Source organism: Amblyomma maculatum, chromosome 11 (assembly GCF_055883805.1).
Source record: "Amblyomma maculatum isolate TAMU_Amacu chromosome 11, ASM5588380v1, whole genome shotgun sequence".
NCBI lineage: Eukaryota > Metazoa > Arthropoda > Arachnida > Ixodida > Ixodidae > Amblyomma > Amblyomma maculatum.
The window spans coordinates 150,697,045-150,713,902 of record NC_139354.1 but is presented as its reverse complement, the minus strand read 5'-3'; the positions used below and the strand labels follow the sequence as shown (position 1 = coordinate 150,713,902).

General features: G+C 43.4%; 1 protein-coding gene across 1 annotated transcript in view; it reads right to left on the bottom strand.

The window, feature by feature from the left end:
- The window catches only part of LOC146175184 (Na(+)/citrate cotransporter-like), a 75,928-nt gene that overhangs the window by 23,483 nt on the left and 35,587 nt on the right, over window positions 1-16,858 (bottom strand). The window lies entirely within an intron of this gene.

Here is a 16,858-nt window from a genome sequence, read left to right as displayed (position 1 = left end):
AGAACCGGAAAACACTTCCTCTTCTACACTCAGGCACGTCTCAACTTCTTCTTGTTCTCATCTCCCTCTTCTTTGCCAAGGGGAAAATGTCACACTCTTCCTCGCACACCATAACTTTGTCCAAACATGGCGGTGACCAATCTCTTCTTTCTTTTCTTCTATTCTTTCTCTTCTTTACCAAGGGGAAAGTGACACTTTCTTCCTCTCAGCCCAAAAAACATCGACCAAACATGACAGTCACAAATTCTATACTGTCTTGTAAATCCACACCACTGCATTGCCCAGTAACTCCTACCACACTGGACAGGTAAATATCACCACATAGTCACAAATCATACACTAAAAACACCACCACACAAATACAGCAAATACAGTAGGACATGTCCATCTACACACCATAACTTAAGTAGTCCCTATCTATTGAGGAACTATATCTTGCCGACATCTAAGAAGCCATGAGACCCATGTACTTAAGGGGGAAAAAATTCTGCAAACTCCCATGGCCCCAAAAACGTAAGATGAGTCCAAGAATAACAACTTTAGGCCAAGAATAACAGCTTGAGGCCCGATAATAATCTCATTCTTTGCATAACTCAAGAGAATTGCTCAATAAAATTAAATTCTTTTCTACGTAAACTCAACGAAGCTTCACTAATGCATCTTTCATTCTTCTTCTGTATCCAATACGCCTCTAAAATTTCGCGTGCAATCTTATCCCGACTCTTGCCTAATATGTTTAACCTACTAAACAACGGCTCACACTTGCACTTTTGGCAGTGCAAGGCTAAATTTAACCCTTTGCCATTTTCTATGGACTTCTCATGTTCCCTCATTCTATCATTAATACATCTTCCTGTTTGCCCAATATATAGATTACCGCACGTCAGAGGAACCTCATAAATCACCCCCACCCGACATCCAATAAAACTCTTAACATGCTTCTTATCGCATTGCCCTTTGTTTTTTCTCCCTATTATTGCACATAACCCACCCAGTTTATTGGGGGCAGAAAACACAACTGGCACCTCAAACCTACTAGCCACCTTTTTCAGGCCGTGTGCAACTCTATGTATATAAGGGATCACTTGTGGTCGTTTATTCCTCAACATATCTGGCGATCTTTTTTTCCCTTTCATTTTTTGAAGCAAAGACTCTGCCACCCCACATATAATCATACCCGGGAAACCAGCCGCATCAAGTCTTTGTAATTGATTATTAAAGCTTTCCTCTGCCATATGTACACATGATTTTAACAAGGCCGACTCCAAACAAAGGGAAGCTATCCCTCTTTTTATAGTCTTTGAATGGGCTGATCCATATGGAAGTAGCTCTTTTTTAGCCCTGGGAAAATATTTCCAACACACTTCGCCATTACAAATTTTTATATTTAAATCAAGAAGCTGCAATTTGTTGTCCACCGGTAGCTCATGAGTAAACGTAAGCCCTTTTCCTTGTATCTTAAAAATAGAAAGCACACTTTCCGCACTTTGACTCACTGCAGCGCCCTTATCCACAATGACTAAGAAATCGTCAACATATCTAAATATTTTAAAACCTGATCCATTAAGGGCTGTATAAATTGCTCTGTCAACACAGGATAAAAAGATGTTACATAGAACTGGGGCAACACATGACCCTATACAAATGCCCCTTCTCTGCACATACAAATCAGACCCAAACGATACAACAGTGGACTTAAGGTAAAACTGAAGTAGGGCTAGAAAATTGTCCACATTGACACCAGCAGAGTTCTGAAAGTCTATAGTCCCATTACTTTCAATGCATTCCCGCACCGATTCAAACAATTCTAAATGTGGCACCGAATAAAACAAATCCTCTACATCAATAGAAAAAAAGTACCCAAGATTGGTTTGATCTTTTAAAAAATTGATCACTTCAAAAGAATTCTTAGTAGCAAAGGGATCATGAACCTCCAAACCTTTTAAATGTTTAAGAAGATACCGGCTGATCTGATGCTGCCACGCATCACGTTCAGACACAATACATCTGAAAGGCGAGTTCGGTTTATGAGTCTTAACAGTGAAGAACACATTTGTATGTGCAGAGCAGGGGCATTTGTATAGGGTCATGTGTTGCCCCAGTTCTATGTAACATCTTTTTATCCTGTGTTGACAGAGCAATTTATACAGCCCTTAATGGATCAGGTTTTAAAATATTTAGATATGTTGACGATTTCTTAGTCATTGGGGATAAGGGCGCTGCAGTGAGTCAAAGTGCGGAAAGTGTGCTTTCTATTTTTAAGATACAAGGAAAAGGGCTTACGTTTACTCATGAGCTACCGGTGGACAACAAATTGCAGTTTCTTGATTTAAATATAAAAATTTGTAATGGCGAAGTGTGTTGGAAATATTTTCCCAGGGCTAAAAAAGAGCTACTTCCATATGGATCAGCCCATTCAAAGACTATAAAAAGAGGGATAGCTTCCCTTTGTTTGGAGTCGGCCTTGTTAAAATCATGTGTACATATGGCAGAGGAAAGCTTTAATAATCAATTACAAAGACTTGATGCGGCTGGTTTCCCGGGTATGATTATATGTGGGGTGGCAGAGTCTTTGCTTCAAAAAATGAAAGGGAAAAAAAGATCGCCAGATATGTTGAGGAATAAACGACCACAAGTGATCCCTTATATACATAGAGTTGCACACGGCCTGAAAAAGGTGGCTAGTAGGTTTGAGGTGCCAGTTGTGTTTTCTGCCCCCAATAAACTTGGTGGGTTATGTGCAATAATAGGGAGAAAAAACAAAGGGCAATGCGATAAGAAGCATGTTAAGAGTTTTATTGGATGTCGGGTGGGGGTGATTTATGAGGTTCCTCTGACGTGCGGTAATCTATATATTGGGCAAACAGGATGATGTATTAATGATAGAATGAGGGAACATGAGAAGTCCATAGAAAATGGCAAAGGGTCAAATTTAGCCTTGCACTGCCAAAAGTGCAAGTTTGAGCCGTTGTTTAGTAGGTTAAACATATTAGGCAAGAGTCGGGATAAGATGGCACGCGAAATTTTAGAGGCGTATTGGATACAGAAGAAGAATGAAAGATGCATTAGTGAAGCTTCGTTGAGTTTACGTAGAAAAGAATTTAATTTTATTGAGCAATTGTCTTGAGTTATGCAAATAATGAGATTATTATCGGGCCTCAAGCTGTTATTCTTGGCCTAAAGTTGTTATTCTTGGACTCATCTTACGTTTTTGGGGCCATGGGAGTTTGCAGAATTTTTTCCCCCTTAAGTACATGGGCCTCATGGCTTCTTAGATGTCGGCAAGATATAGTTTCTCAATAGATAGGGACTACTTAAGTTATGGTGTGTAGATGGACATGTCCTACTGTATTTGCTGTATTTGTGTGGTGGTGTTTTTAGTGTATGATTTGTGACTATGTGGTGATATTTACCTGTCCAGTGTGGTAGGAGTTACTGGGCAATGCAGTGGTGTGGATTTACAAGACAGTATAGAATTTGTGACTGTCATGTTTGGTCGATGTTTTTTGGGCTGAGAGGAAGAAAGTGTCACTTTCCCCTTGGTAAAGAAGAGAAAGAATAGAAGAAAAGAAAGAAGAGATTGGTCACCGCCATGTTTGGACAAGGTTATGGTGTGCGAGGAAGAGTGTGACATTTTCCCCTTGGCAAAGAAGAGGGAGATGAGAACAAGAAGAAGTTGAGACGTGCCTGAGTGTAGAAGAGGAAGTGTTTTCCGGTTCTTCTTACAGTTGGTAGTGTGCGCGTGTGTTGTGGATCTTCTCCTGTGTTTGTCTTTGTTTGCGCCACATATCTGAATACGATGATGCACCAACTAGCCTCTCAAGCTGTTATTTTGAGATTCTCGCTTATCGTTTTCTCTCATCGTTACCGTTCTTCTTTGTGTTCACGACGGATTTCATGGCTGACAGGAGTGTTGGGAGGCGTTCATCGCCGTGGTCCTCGCTATCCCGCTGCTTGTGTCTTAATCTCTCCATCACCTAGGCAGGCGATGGAAATAGGCGCCGAAAGTGCTCCGAGAGCGAGCTCAGTCATGATTTCGTCCCGATAACCAAGAATGCGCCGCTTGGCCATAATAATCGAGAATCCTGAGTGCATTGAGTTCGCAGCAGCCGCCACGAGTGATCTGGAATAGGCGTCGCACTAAGGACGCTCTACGTCGGCGGATTAGGTCATTGCATATACAGGTCCTTTTGTCGAAAAGCCGCCGCTGCCGTAGACGGCGATGGGGATAAGTGCTGATTGTTCGACATGGTCATGAAGTTACAGCCACATGACCTGGAGTGAGATATCCTATATTAAAATAAAGTTAACGATTTTGGGAAAGATCTGAATGAAGCCAACAGTCCCTGTAATTCATTTCAGAAAATAGAAACAAATTTGTCACTATTTGAATCCAAACCCAGGCCCTCTGTATACCAGGCAGGCATGTAAATTGATGCATTGGTCTTGGAATGTATATTGCTACCAACTAGGTGTAACGGCACCTAATGAAGGCGGTGGAGTTATTGAAGGCATATGAGTTATTAACGAGTGTTTGGTATATGTACTGATGCCATAGCAATATTGATTTTAAAATATTAACTTCAGAAAACTATTCTTCTCTAAATTGGCGGAATCAAAATGCACCATAAAATATTTCGTCGCGTCTACTCTTAGAGCGAAGATTGAGCGTCCTCGTGAGTTTATTTACAGATACCGCCGCTTCAAGTTTGAGACAGTGCAGAAGGGGATGTTACATGTGAAAAAAAAATTAAAAACGCAATACATAAATAGGCAATTATTGAACAAGCTGCTGAGAGGGTAGCTGTAGCAGCGAACCATCAAGTTCATTCCACATCTGATCTGTGACAATTATGCTGGTTAAAAACAAATCTGATGGCTTTTTTTTTTCTTTATGGTCTCAAAATTAATATTTTCATGAACAAAATGAGCTGGCCACAATTTTTTCTGTACATGTCCAGGGATTTCAAAACGAACGGAAGCAGACAGAAATAGTAGGTCTGGCTTTAAGAACGCAGTGCGATATCTGGCGTCCTCAGGAAACAAATTTTCCTACTCTTTCTTATGCATTGGCTTTCAAGCGCCAGTTTCATTTGGAGAACTTTGGAGGGTTTCTTTTCGTTCGCCACTTCGGGCTCGAGAGGCGAAGGAATCGTGGTGCTAATCAGATGCCTCTTACGCGACCATCACTTAACATATGACGAGTTAGGGCTAGCGTTCGATTGTTCATTTCAACTGTGAGGTTGCGCATCTTGTGCATTTGTGCTTCGGTGGACGCAAGCCTTACAAATAACTTCTTTAATGGGTTGGACGTTTACTTTCTGGATGGCCGCCACGTAATAACAGTGGGCGATTTTAATTATGGCATAGTCTCACATGTAGATGTTCAAGGCCCTGGTCGAGGGCGACCGACTTGGAACGCACGTGAGCTGCGCTTCTTTCTGCGCACAAACTGATGCATGGGCCGCGTTTCTGCTGGACATGGCGTCGTGGTTCATGGGCGAGCAGGCTAGACCGCGCGTATGTGCTGCAGTCCCTTCCTACATGTGTGACGGCTATGGATGTTGCGACCTTGCCTTCAGACGCCGATTCACATTTCTGACCACCGGCCAGTATTGCTTACTCTTTTCATTTATAGAGCTGGCTCATTTTGTCCGTGGCGTTTTGATGTGCGCGTGCTACATGATTCGCGTTCGCATGAGAGCTTGTCACGAGCTTTACGCGCCTCTCTTCATGATAGTGCTGCAATTACTTAGATACGCTCAAATCAATTTGGCGCATGCACAGTTCGGTAGAGGCTCGCGCACTTAGGCGTCGCGTGTCTCAGGAGCAGGCAGATACGGTTGCGAAGCTCCGCACTGCGTACAGGGCGGGAAGGCATTCCCCTCTGATGCGTGCCTGGTGTGGCGAGTTACATAACCGGTATCAGTGCCTTTTTAAGCCTCGTCCCGGCTACCTGCGTGGGAGGCGTAGTCCATCTGCACATCCCGAGGGACTTCGATTTGGAGAGGCATCCATATCTCAGCGTCGCTTCCCTTTGCGTCCCATCAGGCTCGTGACTGTATGCGTTTCTCGGCGCACTCTAAAGATATGGCTTCTTCGGATATCGATGTAGGGGCGGTAGAGACACATCCATTGTTAGCTGAATTGCCTCTGGTGAGCTCTGAGATCCATAATGTGCTTTGCGCACTTTCCACTTCAGAAAGGGTCAAGACAGTCTTAAAGTCAATGAAATGCGGGTCAGCTCCTGAGACTGATGGGCTCCCTGTACAATTTTATTTAGGTTTCTGGGACGTTGTCGGTCCCTTACTGACAAATATTCTTCGACAGTGTTTTGAACATTTAGATTTTCCGGCTATTTTTCGTAGAGGGTGAATAATTTCGACCCCAAAACGGCATCCTGGGTCATCTCGTACAAAGGATTGGAGGCCGATCTCGCTTCTAAACAGACTACGAGGCTCTCGCAGCCGTCATGTTCGGCGCTTGAGGGGTGTGATGGCCTCCCTCATTGGTTGCCATCAGGCGTTCTCTGTTTCTAGTAGGGAAATACATACGGTATCGTATACCACTTGTGACATTAATGATTACATACAGAGACGCTTAGCTAGTGGTATCCTTGCTTCTTTAGATCAATAAAAAGCTTTTGATCGGCTAGAACATTGTTACATATTCGGCATTCTGGATGCTTTTCTGTTTCCGCAAAATTTCGTATGTTTTATTAAGATCATCTATGATGGCATTCAAAGTACACTGGCGATGGATGGGTGGAAAATTGCCCCTTTCCCTTTGACCCACGGTGTCCGACAAGGTTGTCCCCTCTCACCTCTTTTGTTTGCTCTCAGCTTAGAGCCTTATTTAAGGGCAATCATTACAGACCATAGTATTTGCGGCCTCCCAGGGTGTCAGACGCTGCGAGTAACTGTTTATGCTGATGACATTACATTGTATCTTCATGATGAAGCGAGCCTGCAGCGCTTTTTGAAAGATACGGCAAGGTGTCTGGGGCTGCTCTGAATTATGTCAGAAGTAAATATCTTTTAATTGGCAGGCCAGAAGCACGCCTCAATGGTACCCTACAAATTACACACAGCGACATACTCCGCATCCTTCGTATTGATTATGACACACTTGGGATAGCATCTTCGGTATGGTTTTCGGAAAGGGCATTCTGCTATCGATCATATGCGATCTATCAACCAACTGATACAAAGTGCTAGCAATACGACCTCCCCTATACATAACATGCATTGATTACAAAAAAGATTGACTCAGTCGAGACCTCAGCAAGCATGCAAGCATTGTGCAAACAGTGTATAGATGAGCCGTATATGAAAATATTGGAAGATATTTCTAGTGGCTGCACAGCATAGTCCCGCCTGAATAAAGAAATAAATAAAATTAGTAATAAGAAAGGTGTTAAAGCAAGAAGACACAATCTCTCCGGCATTATTCACATTATTCACACGAGCAATTAACTCAAATGGAGGACATTGTTGTGAATGAAGCTGGAGTTAGGGCGCTCGTGAACTATCTAAACCCGCATTGTGCTCACGGTCCAGACGGCGTGTCAAATCACGTCTTGATGCGCTGCGCCCGAAGTATTACACCTTTTTTTGATTGATTTATTTAGCAAGTCATTAAATCCTCAACAACTACCTAGTGAATGGCAAATGGTAAATGTGACTCCTATTCATGATGGAAAATGGCGCGAAAGTACACGAAGGACGGAAGGAAGTAAGACACGGACAAGCGCTAACTCGCAACTGCAGGGTTTAATGCTTAAGCACGCAATAAATACAGGTCACATGAAAAAAATACCAGAAAAAACAAAAGGAGAGAGAAGAGAGAGAGAGAAGCAGCCTCCTAAATGGGAAGCTAAGTCATAACATAGGCAGTGACACACAGTAACACGTGCCACTCATTGCTGGGGTGGAAAAAAGATACAACTAAGTATAGATAAGTAAAGTCAATGTAAAGTAGGCCTCATTACAATCTAAAAGTGAAATTATGTAGGCTTACCATATTAAAAAATGTCAAAATGTGTTTGTCAGCGAGCCGTCGGTTAACTTGGTAGATTGCGAATTTGTTTTCTTAGCCTCTACTTTACATTGACTTTACTTATCTATACTTAGGTGTATCTTCCTTTTTTTTTTCTTCCCACCCCAGCAATGAGTGGCACGTGTTACTGTGTGTTACTGCCTATGTTATGACCTGGCTTCCCATTTAGGAGGCTGCTTCTCTCTCTCTTTCTTCTCTCTCCTTTTGTTTTTTCTGTTTTTTTTTCATGTGACCTGTAATTATTGCGTGCTTCAGCAATAAACCCTGCAGTTGCGAGTTAGCGCTTGTCCGTGTCTTACTTCCTTCCGTCCTTCGTGTACTTGCGCGCTATTTTCCATCATGAATGCTAACCAACTCGCCCAACTTTCGGCATTACTTAACGTGACTCCTATTTTCAAGGGTGGCTCTCGTGATTTGGTAACCAATTATAGACCGGTAACTTGGACATCTGTTTGTTGTAAAACGTTGGAACATGTTGTGTATTCGGGACCTATTAAGCACCTTGATGACCATGGCTTTTCATCTGACCCAGCACGGATTTCATTCGGGATTATCCTGTAGCACACAGCTTGTACAATTCATCCATGACGTTGCATATGGTTTTAACAATGGTACACACATAGATGCTATATTTATTGATTTCAGAAAGGCATTTGACGTAGACCCGTATAACTTACTTCTACATCATTCACTTTACGGCTCGGTGACGATTACATATATGAAAGGCAGCAAAAAGTGGCTCTAAATGGTTTGACGTCGCAAACGGCTGAAGTTTTGTCAGGCGTGCCACAAGGATCCTTCCTGGGGCCGCTCCTGCGCCTCGTGTATATGAATGATTTAACTGAAGGCCTTGCTTAGAATGTTAGATTATACGCTGATGACTGTGTTGTGTATAACACTGTGTCATGTGAAGAAAATATGAGCGTGTTGCCGTCTGAACTTGAAAAAAATCCGTTCCTGGCGTGTTAAGTGGAAAGTGCACCTCAATGTAGCAAAGTGCTATCATGTGCAGTTCACGAAAAAAAAAGAAAAAGTACTCTACCTCATGCTTTATAAACAATGCTCTAGTACAATGTCTCGACGAGGTCAATTATCTGGGCGTCACATTAACGGCGACATTGGACTGGACAAATCACACTCAAACTACATGCGCTAAAGCATGTCGCCTTTTACATCTTTTTCAAAAAAACTTCAACTATCCACCAAAAGCCCTGAAGGAAACATTGTACCTCTCTCATATATCGCCGGTGTTAGAATACGCGTATGTGGCTTGGAACCCCTTGACAGAAACCCTTGAAGATAAGTTAGAGCGTGTTCAAAAAAGGGCTGCAAGGTTCGTAACGGCTATCTACGACTACAAAATAAAAAGGCTCTTAAATCAGGAAAAGCCTAGGTTGGAAACTGCTCTCCGGACGCAGGAAAATCTTGCGGTTAAAGCTTTTGAACAATATTAACAATGGTAACACAGGAATTGATAGGAACACATATTTAAAACAACCTCATTAACAGTCTAAAAGACGAGACAATTACAAAAAAATCAGGCCATATCAAAGTCGCATAAATGCGTTTAGGTTTTCATTCTTTCTGCGCTCGATTTCAGATTGTAATTTACTCCCGGATGAGGTCGTATCTGCGCCCAATTTTTCACTAGCCATTGAGAACATTATATGAATCTGTGTTACATTACAGTCAGTGTACTTTATTGTGAAACTGAGTCACAAATATTTGTTGGGTGTGTTTTTTACCTTGGCATTGAATGTGCTTCCATTCTTTTTGTAAAACGTTTTTTTGTTTCTTTTAGAACTGATTGTATAGTTTCGCTTCAGCTATTCTGTTTCCTTTATGTTTGCAACTAACCCTCCCACGATAATGCCCAATAGGCGCTGTAGATATTTGTAATAAATAAATAGATAAATCTTACTTAGTGGAAGTATTCGGAGGTATGGGATGGAAGCAGTCAGGAATCAGGATTAATAGCGAATATCTATGTAACCTGCAATTCGCTGATGACATTGCCTTGTTAAGTAATTCAGGGCTAATTGTTAAGTAAATGGGACCAAGAGATGAAAACCAGAAAGGTAGGCATAAAGAATAATATGCAGAAGAATGTTGAACAGCCTTGGGAAAGAGCAGCAGTATACAATAGGTAGCAAAGCACTGGAAGTGGTAACTGAATATCTCTGCTTAGGATAGGTAGTAACCGTAGGTCCTTTCCATGAGAGGGAAATAAATATGAAAATAAGAGTAGAATGGCAATCACTCACAGATTATGAGTAGCACCTTACCGACTTCGCTCAAGAGGAAAGTATATACAGTTGCATATTACCTGTACTCACCTATGAGGCTAACGAAAAGGGATCTAGTTAGGGTAAGGACGATGCAAACACTTCTGAACGGAAAATGGTAAGTGTAGCGCTACAAGATATGAAGCGGGCAGAATAGGTCAGAGAAATAACTAAAGTAACTAATAATTTAGTGGAAATCAAGAAGAAGGAATGGAAATGGGCAAGACATGTATTGCGAAGAGAGGATAACCGATGGTCGCTGAGGGTAACAAACTGGATTCCAAGGGAAGGAAAGCGTAGCAGGAGGCGGCAGAAAGTTAGGTAGGCGGATGAGATTAAGAAGTTCTCACGGGTCAAGTGGATACAGCTGCCACTGTACAGGGTTAGTGGAGGAATGTGGGAGAGGCATTGGCCCTGCAGTGGATATAGTCCGGCTATGATATGCCCCGTGCACCGTCTATATCCAGTGATGGCCGCCGCGTGGTCATTTTCGAAAGTCTTTCCGGGGTACGACTTGCCGGTACTCCTCCGTCTCTCGCAGAGTGTTTTTTTTTTTTTCTTTTTGTTTTTCATCTAGGCCTGTAAATTTCTTCGACGGTGGCCTGGCGCCGGAAACTAGGGTACCACTATTGGTTTGTTTTGGTTTGGTTTATGGGTTTTAACGTTCCAAAGCGATTCAGGGTATGAGAGACGCCGTAGTGGAGGACTCCAGAAATTTCGACCACCAGGGGTTCTTTAACGTGAGCTGACGTCGCACTGCACACGGACGCCTGTTTTGTTTCGCCTCCATCGAAACGAGGCCGCCGGCGGTCGGGATCGAACCCGGGTACTCCAGCACAGTAGTCAGGCATCTTAACCACTCCAGATAAACGGCGGGGCGGTACCACTATTCGTAGAAACAAGAACATTGAGCAGCAATCGGAGAGAAACTAATGCATACGGGCGCCTCCTACAAACAGGAGCTACATGGCCAGCAGCAACTCATCTCAGCTTCATGCGCGTTAGCTTCCCTGGCTGATGAATTACTTCAGCAGAATAAATCGGTGTTCTTTTTGTTTTCCCTTTTTTATTTACCCTGCCTTTGCTTTTCAATGACACACATCATGTGCGAGGCGCCTCGATCCAATGAGACATTCTCTGGCACCACCAATATACCGTGCAAGCGTCGGCTTTTTTTTTATTTCGCTTCATTGGCCGAATACGCAAGACTTCAGTGCGATGTCGCTAAAGTTTGCGCTCCGCAGAAACTGCGTGACGTCGTCGTTGACTCGGGGCAAAAAATCCCGATTGAACATTAAAGAAGTTCTGATTGACTTTATATTATTCTAGGAAGTTCCTGCAACCCAAGGAAAATAACTGAGACTAAAAACAATTCAGTTAGTTTTGAGTGGCGGTGGGAGTCGAACCCAGTACTTGAGGGCTGTGAGCCACGAAAGCTCGTTGGTTCAAAACTCAGTCAAGATAGACATACAGAATACGCGATCCGAACGCGCCTTAACTGACAGCACAATCGCGTTCTGGTCTTAAAAGGCGAAATTTAATTAAGCGCTCCCATGTTTAAAGCACTCTCTACCTCATGGGATTAGCCGCAACAATGGATTAGATAGTGATGATCGCACCTGTCTTAGCGTATACGGTAGTAAATGTCCAAACACGATCATGCGAGCGCTTACGTCATTCCATAAATTGTGCACTTTGTAAACCTTAAGCATTTCAGTACAAGCTAAAAAATATACAAATATAACTCTCAACAGGCGCCACGTATAGGCAATGAAAGGCATGCACGCCTGCCATGCTCCTGGACCACCGGCTTTCATTCCTGAAAGCGGTAATACCACGGTCATCCAATATACTAGTTTTGTAGTTTGGAATATAATAATGGACTTCATTATTCTATTTCCAAAATTTGAGCGCCCTAGACGCATTCCGTATTTTGAAATAAGTGGCTGAAGTTGACATCGTGAAGCTCCTCCCGCCGAAAGCGATCTCCATGTTGAAATTCTTGGTGACGTCACAGAGCGACACCGGCCACCGCATCGTCTGCTGCTGTGCCGGCGCCGATAAGCTGCCGATACACAGTACTGTGTTCGCGCTTGCTAACATGGCACCCAGTAAGTGTACTCGGAATGTTTGTGAAAGCGAAACACAGACTGTCGTGAAGCGCGATTCCCATCCCTTTCCCATCCGCCTTCGGCGCGCCCGATCGTCCGATGCCGTAAACACCGCCGCACCGGTTCGCGCAAGCCGTCCGCACCAGCGATACGCGGATCCTTTGCGCCAGTGTCAGAAGAACATGCTAAAATTTGGTTTTCTCTTAATAATAACAGGTGCTAGAAACATGAATTTCAAAACTGAATGCTTCTTGTGAAACGCCGCCCCATATGCGGTGGGAATCGCCCTGCGGTGCCCGTGTTTTTGTACCCTAGCTCCGCTGCTAAAGCGTCGCCGAAAGTAATTATTGCTTTTTTTATTTTTTATTTAGAAAAATAATTTTATCACAATAGAATATGCACTAAGATTTTGGACCCATAGGCAAAGGTTACGAAACAAAGTTTGGGTTGAAAGTAAAGAAATTTCATGATCGAGGGGTCCATTTACGAAAACGCCCCGCTGATCTATTATAAAGTGCCGTCCGCTGAGGCTTCGATGCGATGTAATTTAGGCCTAGCGACGATTAGGGAGAAGCAGACAGCCAGAGCGCCGTCGTCCTACGCGCTCGCGGGCGCCGTTGCTGTAAGCCTCGTGAGCTTATGTCTACTTTCATGATGCGGATAGGGCCAGACTTGGGGCTGACAGCGAGCAACGTAAACGATGCTGCTAAGACGTGGTATTGGGTAACTCGATGTACTGCGGTCAGTGCCCGAAGATCGTACAAAAGCGCCTTCGTACGGTACTAATATATTGCGCATTTTATGCGTTGCTTTTGAGACGTGTTTCAATATACAATGTGTATGTTCGAGCGGGTCAAGTCGTGCGTTTTTCGTACTCGGGCGCCGACGTGCACCTGAATCTCGCCCACGGATGCCGCTATTCCCCGAGTTAAACACGCTAACAGAGATCGACGATAACCTGAGTTTGTGGTAAACTCGGTAAGCGGCATGACTGTTGTGTGTCCGACATTACCGCGGTTCTCGTAATAGCAGTTGACGCTGCTCATGCGCAGATCATGCAGCAGGCGACGCGGCGCCGGCCTATATGTCGTCACCAGCTGAGCCAGTTGCCAGACCTGCGAGCTGTTCAGGATGTTCAGTTTTAAAAATATCCGCAGCTTCGATACAGCTGCAACTTTGAGGTTTAGTTTCTTGGCACATCAGGAATAAGATGCAATGGACAGTTTATATTCCAGGATTGGTGTCATGACCCCAATTTCGTATCTCACGGTCATATCCATCTTTACTTTGCACTCAAGTTCTATATGAATAAAACGGAGAGTTGAGCTAGTTGGTACATGTTTAAGGAATAACAGCGCGGAGACGCAGGACGAGGAAGAAGACAAAACCTGTGCTGACTATCAACTGCAGTTTATTAGAAAGAAACACGCAAAATATACTCTTTTCACAACCAAGAGTGCATGTGCAACTCCAACCGCCAAACAGATAACTCAGTCAATGATCTGTAAAAAAAATTGAGGATAGTGGACACGGCCTTACATTCACCTTTGAGAAGCCTAATAGGAATGAGCTGCAATTTTTACATATTAGACTGCAAATGAAGCCGGATCATGTGTGCTGGTCTTTTCTGCAGAGATCTGAAAAGCCTTTACTTAGTTAATATTCCCCGCATTCCAAGATTGTAAAATGTGGTATAGCTGTTTCTTGTTTAGGTGCCGCCATTTATAAATAATGTGTACATGCTATCAGTGACAGTTTTAATCGACAGGTTCAGAGACTAAGAACAGCGGGGTTTCCGGATGATATTATAGTTCTTGCATGCAGCAAGGTACTAAAAAGGACAAAATTGTGCTGTACACAAGAGCCATCACAGCATTCCGAAACACTGAAGAATAAAATTGCAGTCGTGCCATATATTCACCAATTGTCTCACCATTTGAAGCAAGTAGGTAGCAGATATTGAGTAGATGTTCTTTTTTCTGCACCCAAAAAGCTGAGAAAAATATACGCCATGGTTGAGGCAAAAACAAGGGACAATGAAAAGAAACGAAGAAAAACGAAAAGAGGGTGCCAGATAAAGCGTCACTTGAGGTTTGTCTGTTGCGCAGAGGGAGTTGTGTATGAAGTGCCTTTCATATGCGGGAAGACATACATAGGCCAAACGGGGAGGTGCCTAAATACCCGCTTAAGTGACTTCAACACTTCATTGAAGGGCGCTCCATCCTCAAATCTTGCTCTGCATTACAGTTTCAGGAACTGTCCGCTTAACAACCAACTGAATTGTTCTGATTAGTCATATGTTCCCCTTTTTAATGAAACCAAAATTCTGTACAAACACAAAGATAAACTAGCAAGAGAAATCAGTGAAGCCTTTCATATACATAAAAATCATGACTCGTGTGTAGCACCCCTTCTGTATCTGTTCATGACTGTGAACTAATCTATCTTGATTCAAAAGACTGAGGTATATGTTTGGCGATTGGTGTCACACATGCGTTATTTGCTGTGAAAAGAGTATATTTCGCGTGTTTCTTTCTAATAAACTGCAGTTCATAGTCAGCGCAGGTGTTGTCTTCTTCCTTGTCCTTCGTCCCCGCGCTGTTATTCATTGAAGCTCTATGAAACTATACTAAAAAAATTAAGAGCCGAAAAAATATCCAGGACTGCACTAAGCAAGTGAACTGTTAAAGGATGACGCAATAGCCAACATATTTTTCGGCCTAGAACTAACCGCAAATGTTAGCGAATGTAAAAATATTCATTATGTTATGCCGATAGTGTTTTAAATTCCTTCAATCAAAACAACACGCTGGAATGACAAGCGACTTGTTGTGCCCTCTCAATCCTGTTGCTCGTCAAGCTATATAGGACGAGTGAACACTACTTTTTTTTTTCTTACATTTGAACATTTACGCAAGCAAAAACTTAGTTGGAGATGCTGCGAAGTTTGTGTCGCAGTGCGTGGCACCGGATGCAGCTTATGCATCAAAGCAAATGCCGTGGGAAAACGAATTAGTGTCGCGATGACTGCGTAGGGACACGCAGTGAGCAGACGACGTGGCAGACTTCACACTCATTCGTCCATATTAATTACACCACATGCGGTGTAGCCGTAGGGTGCCTCGATGTAGCGCGCCGCCGTACAGGGTGGAGACACCGCCTTCGACGGCGCCATGTTGGGGCAAGCTCAGATACGGCGGGCTATGGAGCTGCGGCCCGATTTCTTATTCAGCACGCGCTTGCGCTAGCAGGCTCAGCTGTGTACCGTTTTTACACACATACTCGCAATCCTCAGCGCTTTTTTGGTCGAGCAAAAAAAATGTGAACGCAACTACTGCTTGCTAGCTTGCGTAGTTTAAGAGAAAATTATCAAATTGCAGATGGTAAGCATTTACTCTTTCGCCGTCTCGGATGTTCCAATGCGGTTATTTTGAAGACTGGCAGTTTTATAAAGCAATGCATTTTGCGCTGCCGGACATGAATGAGTTTATGAGGTGCATGACATTCAGTTCCGTTTACTGCTACAGATCAACAGCCATGTGTACGTTACAGGGAGCCGTATATCGAAAATAATTTGTATCGCAATGGCCCATCGTAAACCGTAGAAAAGACACAGCAAAAAACGATGGGTAGTCAACCTTTGACACGTGTCGCATGCTGATGCACGCGGCATTTTATTCCAAAACAATCCTCATTAAGACTTTGAAGCTGATTTTGGATGCACGCCTAGGAGACATCTTTTAGTAAAAGTTGGCGCCAGCTACAGTTTTGCTGCCGTACCTATCATTCGATTTTTCTGACGGACTTAGCCAACTGAAGTAAATGCGCAAGCGCATCGTCCCAAACCGCTCTAACAGTCTGTTCATAAGCTTTGGGTATTCCACGCAATCAACCACTGGAATCGGAGCGGTTTGTTCGATCAGGCATTTATAGGATTTTCATCATCATCATCATCATCATCATCATCATCATCATCATCATCATCATCAGCCTGATTATACCCACTGCAGGGCGAAGGCCTCTCCCATATTTCTCCACTTAACCCGGTTCTGTGCTAGCTGCACCCACTTGACCCTTGCGAACTTCTTAATCTCATCCGCCCACCTAACTTTCTGCCGCCCCCTGCTACGCTTTCATTCCCTTGGAATCCAGTTTGTTACCCTCAGCGTCCATCGGTTATCCTCTCTTCGCACTACATGTCCTGCCCATGTCCATTTCTTCTTCTTAATTTCCACTAGAATGTCGGTAACTTGAGTTATTTCTCTGACTCACTCTGCACGCTTTCTATCTCTTAATGTTACCCCTACCATTTTTGTTCCATAGCCCTCTGGGTTGTCCTCAACTTAAGTAGAACTCTCTTGGTTAGTCTCCACGTTTCAGCCCCATAGGTGAGTACAGGCAAGA